Below are 8982 nucleotides of genomic sequence, written 5' to 3' on the forward strand. Positions count from 1 at the left end.
AACATGCGTAATGACATGGTATTAGTACAAATTTAGTTAACTATAACGTGCGTATTATGTTGGGCGCATTTAGCGTTTCTAGTTCCGATGCGCGGGCTGTCATACTACTGCTCGTTTATCACGTTAGACCTATCATATTATTATAATATTATTGAGATTAATAATATACAAGTTGACAACATGTAAAAAAATGCACTGCCAATGTTTTCGGTCAGGAGCCGCCAGTGATTGATAGTAAAAATAGTAAACAAGAAAATCCCACAAAGGCATGGCCGGTTCGTGGGTACCTATACAAAAAAGATTATGAATTTTTGGTCCTATATTAAATAGACGAGTGTAATATTTTTGTGTTATATAAGAAAGAGAAAAGAAAATATTCTGTGAAAGATCGAAAGATACTTTTTTATTTTATAGTAATTAAAAAAGGAAATAAAAAATATAAAAAAACATTTAACGTTCATATCTTTGGTTTGAATCCAGGATAGTGTTGTTTTTTAAAAGAAGGCAAATTTTGAATGCTTCGGATCTATGAAATATAATCAGTAAAAAAAAAATTCAAAATTAAGGGAAGATTAAGAATTATTATGTTTATAAAAATTAATGTTCTTTTCTATTAAACAACCATAAATCCACATGTAAATGACTGTTCTTCTATAATATTTTTATGTAATAATAAAAAACTTACAAATTCTTTAAAATAAGGTGATGTGAATTTTACTAAAAAAATATATACATTCTAATGAAGAAATACTGCAAATATATGGCCTTATCATAGTAAAGTAGCAAATAAAATGTAATGGGGCAATTTTTTTTTAAAAATGAATAAAGGGGGTAAATAAAATATAAATTTTATCAAATTTAACTAACAATGTCATACATACGAAACAAGAGATATTTTTTTACCAATATGGAGAATTACAGAGTCTCGAAACTCGTGGTACAAGGAATTGAAACTTTTCTAATTGGTCTTAAGAAATAAAAGAAATCCTTGAAATTAAAAAAAAATGACTATTTTATTACTATAACAAAAAAAACATTTTTCCATGAATATATGTGGAAAAAAACAGTTAATTCATCTCTAACGTTGCACGTCGTTCACAAAATAACGTTTGATTCGCTCTGAAATCCAATCTAAATTCTATACCGTAGAGTATTCACGTTTCATAATGAGTCATTAAGGAGTTGATGTAGTAGGTTTTACAACAGGAACAACCGAAACAGCAGGCTCGGCCTTTCTGATAACTACGCGATCCTCGTGCTTGATGATGATCTCTTGGGTCTTCATGTTCGGAGTAAGGAAGTTCGCGAGAGTATCAACTCCATCCCTTCCCACGCGGTCGAATGGATAGCCCATAGATTTCTTATCGGGGTACTTCTTATCCTGAATGCCGCAGTAACTATCAGCGTCGTTACATATTCCAGAAATGTCCTGCACAATTTTGTCATTTTCGTAGTTTGAAACCATAAGAAACAGGTCGAACTTCATCCCAGCAGTAGTTCCTCTTGGTATCAACATGTGTTGAGGCCAACCGCAACCGCAGAAGTTAAATCCGTAAATTGCCGGATCAGTGTCAGCTGGACGGTTTGCATCTACACTGCGGAAAGTCCTCTCGAATGGAATTGTTACCGAAGAATCATTGCAGTTTCGTCTTATATTATTATCTCCTGGTTTGAGAGTTATCCTGAATTTATCAATTTCAATCATGAATAATCTTTGTTCATTGAAATTCATCGCTACTCCTCCCTCTTTAAACTTAGGAGCTATAAACACACGGGCGTAACCGACCAATTGTGCCTTTGAAGCGTTTTTGACAACGGCAATTATGTTAAACGCCTCTTGTTGCAAATGAGTAAATCGTACCAATACTGCACTTCGAGGAGAGAAATCTAGTCCACGTGACAGATCTACATCACTTTGTTGCCAGTGAGTAACAAGAGTATTAGCGGGCCTGTTAGGTATTGTTACTTGTACACTTGTCACACTAACATTTGTGAACTCCAATTGGGGAACGGAATATTTCGGTTGTTTGTTTTTGTGAGACACAAATATTTCATTAATATAATTGTGCCAGCGATAAAATATCGGATCTCGCATAGCAGTTGCAGTATCTCCCATCACTGATAAAGGTTCCAAAAACCTACCATCAGGATCATGACAACTAGAAATCACAACATGCCCTAGGTTATGCAGATCTCCATAAAGAGTGGAGTTTGGTGTTAGCATTGACGCTTCTATTATATCACCGAGAATATCAATACCAGTAGTTTCTGATAAAGGAATCTCGGTTCCAGAAGAATTAACGATAACTCCTTTTGCAATAGCTTCTTTGATATTCTTTGCCCATAATTCGAGATCGTCAATTTTAGCGACGAGATCAGAGCCACGGTTAACATTGCTAGGCAGAGTGTTGGCTTGTCTGCCAGGCCATGACTGACTTGAAATTAAAACACTTAATTTAGGAAAATATCCTTCCTTCATAGCCACTCGCAAATTGCTAAAACTTACTACGCGGGGTAAATCATTTGCAAAACGTTCAACATTATATCGCGTAACTATTTGTTGATGCATGTAATAAAATAGTTCTCCTCGTCTATCCTTGGCAACGAGACTACGATTGTTAGCTCCTGCGGGATAAACCAAATGCCAATGCCAATGGTGAAGGTTGATACCAATATCTTCACGAAAATACGCTATCTTCTGTTCAGGTTCCTTGGAACTGGCAGAAAATTCCTTATCAAGAATGATCGGTTCTCGGACTGCAATGGGGATAACCGATACTTCTTGGCGTGCGGCAGTAAACGTAGTATTTTCAACAAATTTCCCCGGGAAACACTGAAGAAAGTTAGGAATCAATACGTCACGTGTGTCTGTTCTGTGCAGTAAAGCAACAGACAGTGCATAGTTAAACAGGTAAGGGTTGATCCGGTCATGACAGTAGGCTGCAACAGATATTAAATCTGAAACATTTTTTGGTTCCATAAATATTTCAATAAGCTTTTCAGCAAACTTAATATGATCTTTGCGGAAGAGACTGAATGCAGATTTTAAACCCAACTTTAGTGGAATAGAAATGTCAGGAAGACTGATGTTTTTAATCGGAATAGGTTTTCTAGTTGAATTGTCGAATCTTTTCTTAATGTCGTCGCGGATCATTCGGATCCGATCTTGCAAGTATGAGTCAGGAACCTCGAATATAGCCTTCGCATCATTGCCTCTCGGCGTAATGATCGGCTCTGTTGGCCGCTCGAACAAAAGCTGCAAAATCGCCTTTGTTGAATAAGACATCTTAACTTTGCGCTTGTGTTGGATGTAAAAAAACTCAACTGAGAGACGTATGTTTGATTTTTCTAATGAACCATTAATTTATACTCCAAAATAGACATGTAGTGCTTCGTGCAAAATTGTCTATTTTTATATTTAAAACAACATTAATAGTAATCATCTATTTTGCGGTTAAAAATAGGCAACCACAAGAAAATTGTAACACTTTTTGGAGCTAGTACTTCTTAAGTTGCGCCAGTTTCAGAATAGTACTTGTTTTAGATAGTTATAACCTAAAAAAACCAACGGCCGGCCTCGTGGTGTGATGCTCAGCGCATTTGCATACCATGCAGAGGTCTCGGATTCGATTCCTGACATGGTTGATATGAAATATTTATTAAAATAGTGTTTTAACACTCGATATAATTAAATCGAATAAAAAAAACAAATTTGAATGCTCATTCTGATGCTTGGCAATCGCGGTGGGAATCTTCCCCTTCAGTGAGGGTTACCTTTCATGTTTTTCTCCAATTCGTCAGTGCTTAAATTCTTCTTGAATTATCCCCGATCACGACTTTGCTGTTTTTATGAGGTCATGGTAAATTTAATGACAAATGATATTTTTTCTATATTTTTTATTCTCCTCCGTGCTGCCACGGATATCCTAATCAGTCTTCTAAACACATCATGTAGTTTTGTCTCTTTCCTTCTCTCTATAATTACCAAATGGAGATTCTCGCTACTATCCGTGGCCTTGTTATTATAGATACTGTCAAATATACAGATCTGGTAGCTTCCAAAAAGAATTTCAAGGCTTTCAAAAAGATTTAAAATCATTTCGTCGAATTAATCATGTTCAATCAATTTAATCCTAGTCAGCGAAAAGTTTACTTTCCTCTTTTTTCAATCCAATGAAGTGCATATTATGTACTTCTGGATTACTTTCTTTCAGCACAAAGACTCTAAGGCTACCAGATTACAGAGAACTCCTTTGGGAAGCTTTTCTCGTTCGGCAACGAGCAACTTTTTCGCGTATGTGGACATCGCCAAGGAGACTTATGTCCTTAGATGCGATGTGCGGTATGTGGTGGGTAAGTTTTTTTCACACTGGAATTTTTCGAAGTCCCTGGACTGGTTCCTGAAACGTAAGACTGGCCATCTTACATTCATTTGACAAGAATGATCAGTATACGCTGCGATTGGTGTACCAATGCAGTGCCCTATGCACCATGAAGTGCGAAAAGGGAATGATGATGATGATGAAAAAACCAACGCACTAGTATAAAAAAATATTTGCATAAATTTTTTTAAAAACGGTTTCATTATTGATTTACAAGAGTGTGCAAAATTATTGTAATAGTTTTCCTATCTGTACATTTCGAAATATGTAACTATTTTAATTAAAAATTTCATTTTTCTTTAGAAAGTAGTTCATATTGGGGACAATTGAGCTATTGGGAAGTTTCTATTATATCAGGTGACTAATCGTAAGTAAAAACTATCGACTAATAAGTAAAATCTCTTATTTTGGAAAAATATTTGAATCCCCGATATACAAATGAATTTTTAACCGTTTCAAACCTCTAGGACTTATATCAGCATCATGGGTTTGTTTCTAATAAGTTGATTATCACTAATTTATCAAAGTTATTATGTATACGTGTCATTTAACACAAGAAAGAGACGCCATCTACCCAACGATAATAAGGTGGCCTCCGGTCAAGACGCTTGACTCACGCACGGAAGGTTCCGGATTCGATTCCCGGTGAGAACACAAAAAAATCGTGTGTTTTTTCTTAAGCCAAGGTGTTCTAGCGTGTTGTGGTGCAAAAATAATATATTAAAAAATATTTAAAGGGCGGCTTAAACTAGGGATGTAATTAATGCGAATTAAAACACCAAATGCAGCGCATCTCGATCGCGTGTAATATGAATGTCCTGCCGGTAAAACAACTTTGTGACTGCAAATTGACTATAGATCACTTTGTTGATCCGGAAAATAAAAAAAGAGTTTCCACACTCACAACACAAGATTAAAAACTAAGGGCTCCCTGATTGTTCCCCGAATAACAAATTACTTCGGAGAGCGAACATTATTATTATTTTATTTTTTTATTTTTTGTATTTTTATTTGCTTTTATTTAGGATATTCCAAATGTGTCATATATATTGTGATATTCCAAGGTTGTTCTCTAAGACTGTAGTCGGGTAAAACGAACGCAAAATTAGGAAATCATATGATTTTGCCATTTTAAAACGAATGTTTTTTTTTAATCGCGCAATAATAAACAAATAAAAAAACAAAAATCAGATAAAAACAATATTTTTCAAAGGTGTTTCTGTTAAAAAATATACTATAAAGTTTTATTTAACTAAAATATAATTATTTTTAGACCGGCAGATTACGCCATTTTAAATTTAGACTCAACTTAGATACTCGTATTTGGGATTTCAATAAAGACTAAGGATTGAACAAAAATTTGTCGTAATAGTTTGAAGATAATACATTTGACATAAAAGTGGCTACGACCAAATTTTAATTTTTTTGTTTCTGAAAAACAATACAAGCATTTTAAATTACATACATTTTTGTGACATTTTCCTTTATTTCTACTTAAAATTTTGCCTTCGGTAAAACTTTCAAAAAAAAAATTGAAATACTATAGTTGAAACATTTTTTCATAGGATTGTATTCTCTTTTTTTGAAAAAAGGAGATAATTCTGGTTGTAATATTCAATTAAAAACAATATCTTATTGACTTTTAGACTAACCTTCAGACAAGCCCTATTTTCTTTCGGAAGGGATTTTTTCTGGATACTTTATAGTGCCAGTTAAAGAATAAATGTGTATAATATAAATACAATAAAAGTAAAACAAACCTGTCATAAAAAAATGTGTTCCACCGAAAATTCTTTAGATTAAGAAGGTAACAGATAGTTATATGTATTTTAAATTATTAAATAAACGCTGCGCTGCAGCACTGAAACTGAGATGCCCGATCTTAGGCCAGTCCAGGGACTGTGAAGTATTGTAGTCTTAAACAGTATATAAAACGAATATTTTAGATTGACCCTGCCAGGAATCGAACCCGCAACTTAAATTTTGATAGACATATAATTCAACTACAATATAACGAGACGGGCTGTCTCTTTTTGATTTCATTTTTTAGAAGTTTTACTATTTTTGCAATCCATCAAAATGAAAATAAAAATTTAAACGAACATAATTATTATAAAGCAGAAGTTATTTATTAAGAATTATAATTAGTACATTATTCAAATCCAATCATGTATATAAAACGAGGCAAAAATCAATATTCATATTATCCAGAATTAGGGAGCAGTTGTAGAAGGTGCAGCGGGAACAACAGTTGGAACAGGATCAGCAGCCCTAATAACCACGCGATCCTCGAACTTGATGGTGATCTCTTGGGTCTTCATGTTCGGAGTAAGGAACTTTGCGAGAGTATCAACTCCATCTCTTCCAACGCGGTCGAATGGATAGCCCATAGACTTTTTATCGGGATACTTCTTATCCTGAATACCGCAGTAACTGTCAGCGTCATTACATATTCCAGTAACGTCCTGCACAATTTTGTCATTTTCGTAGTTCGAAACCATAAAGAACAGGTCGAACTTCATCCCAGCAGCGGTTCCCTTAGGTATCAACATGTGTTGGGGCCAACCGCAGCCGCAGAAGTTAAATCCGTAAACTGCCGGGTCGTCGTCGGCTGGACGGTTTGCATCTACACTGCGGAAAGTCCTCTCGAATGGAATTGTTACAGAAGAATCATTTGAGCTTTTCCTAATGGTATTGTTTCCTGGTACAAGTGTCACTCTAAACTTGTCGATTTCGATCATGAATTTTCTTTGTTCGTTAAAAGGCATAGTTACTCCACCCTCCTTAAATTTAGGAGCGATAAAAACTCTCGCGTATCCAACCAATTGGGTTGTCGAAGCATTTCTAACCACGGCAACAATATTAAATGCCTCGTGTTGCAGGTGAGTAAATCGAACTAACACAGCACTGCGAGGAGTAAAGTCCAACCCACGAGAAAGATCAACGTCACTTTGTTGCAAGTGAGTAATAAGAGTATTAGCAGCCTTGTTAGGTATTGTGACTTGTACACTTGTTACACTGACATTAGTAAACTCCAATTGCGGCACAGTATATTTTGGCTGTTTGTCTTTGTGAGACACAAATATATCATTGATGTAATTATGCCAACGATAGAAAATTGGATCTCTCATAGCGGTTGATGTATCCGACATCACTCCAAATGGTTCTAAGTATCTACCATCAGGATCATGGCAACTTGCAATCACCATGTGTCCCAAATTGTGAAGAGTTCCATAAAGAGTTTGGTTCGGTGATAACATTGACGCCTCCACTATATCACCGAGAATATCAATACCAGTTGTTTCGATCAACGGTATTGCAGTTCCAGCTGCATTTACAACAGAGCCCTTTACAATAGCATCTTTTATATTCTTTGCCCACGTCTCTAGGCTTGAAATTGTAACAACAAGTTCACGGTTAACATCACTCGGAGCTGTATTCATTTGTCTACCCGGCCAATTCTGACTAGATACCAAAACATTCAATTTAGGAAAGTATCCTTCCTTAATAGCCACTCTCAAGTTATCAAAACTGACGACACGGGGAAGATCGTTAGCAAAACGTTCGGCATTGTATCTTGCGATTATTTGTTGGTGCATGTAATAGAACAGTTCTCCTCGTCTATCTTTGGCAACAAGGGTACGATTTTCCGCACCTCCCGGATACACCAAATGCCAATGCCAATGATGAAGATTTATACCAATGTCTTCTCGGAAGTAAGCGACTTTCTGTTCAGGTTCTTTGGAATTAGCAGTATATTCTCTGGGAAGAACAATCGGTTCACGAACAGGAACAGGAATAACTGCTGCCTCCGCACGCGCAGCACCAAATATTGAATTAATCAACAAATTTTCCAGGGAAGACTTGAAGAAAATTAGGAATTGTCACATCTCGGGTATCCTTTCTATGGAGAATGGCAACAGATAGCGCATAGTTGAACAAGTAAGGATTGACTCTGTCGTGACAGTAGGCTGCCACACATATCAAATCAGAAACATCTTTTTGGTCCATAAATATTTTGATTAGTTTCTCGGCCATTTCAATATGCTTAGCATTAAACAAACTGAATGGAGCCTTCAAACCCAACTTTTGGGGAATAGAAATATCAGGAAGACTGATGTTCTTAATCGGAATTTTTTCTCTGTTTTTATTGTCGAATCTCTTCGCAATGTCTTCGCGAATCCCTCGGATCCGATCCTCCAAGTACAAATCAGGAACGTCGAATATCGCCCTTGCATCATCACCTCTCGGTGTGATCATTGGCTCTGTCGGCCGTTCAAACATTAGTTGTAATATCCCTTTGTTAGAGTAAGAGCATTCCGTATCGGAATCCATTTCTTTTAGATTAGTAATTAATTATTAAAAATGATACAAGAACACCGATTTGATACTACTTATTCAGAAAAAATATTTGACTTTTATACTTATTTCGCTAGTGATAATAGTTGTCGTGCTTTGTGCAAATTCACTCGGATCTATTATCTATCATTTTGTGGTTATAGACACGAAGTATTTTTTTGTAAATTTGCTTAATTTCAACTACAATTCACCAAAAAATAAAGGAATTGTGGCCTTATTTGAAAACCGCAATAGTTGATAT

At 35.6% G+C, this 8982-nt stretch overlaps 2 pseudogenes; both read right to left on the reverse strand.

Annotated features, from left to right (window-relative positions):
* Nucleotides 1-1174: 1174 nt before the first annotated feature.
* Nucleotides 1175-3286, reverse strand: LOC148272250 (phenoloxidase 2 pseudogene; annotated as a pseudogene).
* Nucleotides 3287-6494: 3208 nt separating this feature from the next.
* LOC148272251 (phenoloxidase 2 pseudogene) lies at nucleotides 6495-8657 on the reverse strand (annotated as a pseudogene).
* Between the last annotated feature and the right edge of the window lie 325 nt (nucleotides 8658-8982).

The sequence above is a fragment of the Micrasema longulum genome, unplaced genomic scaffold (genome assembly GCF_059751315.1).
Source record: "Micrasema longulum isolate JH-2025_06_02 unplaced genomic scaffold, ASM5975131v1 h1tg002418l, whole genome shotgun sequence".
NCBI classification, from domain to species: domain Eukaryota; kingdom Metazoa; phylum Arthropoda; class Insecta; order Trichoptera; family Brachycentridae; genus Micrasema; species Micrasema longulum.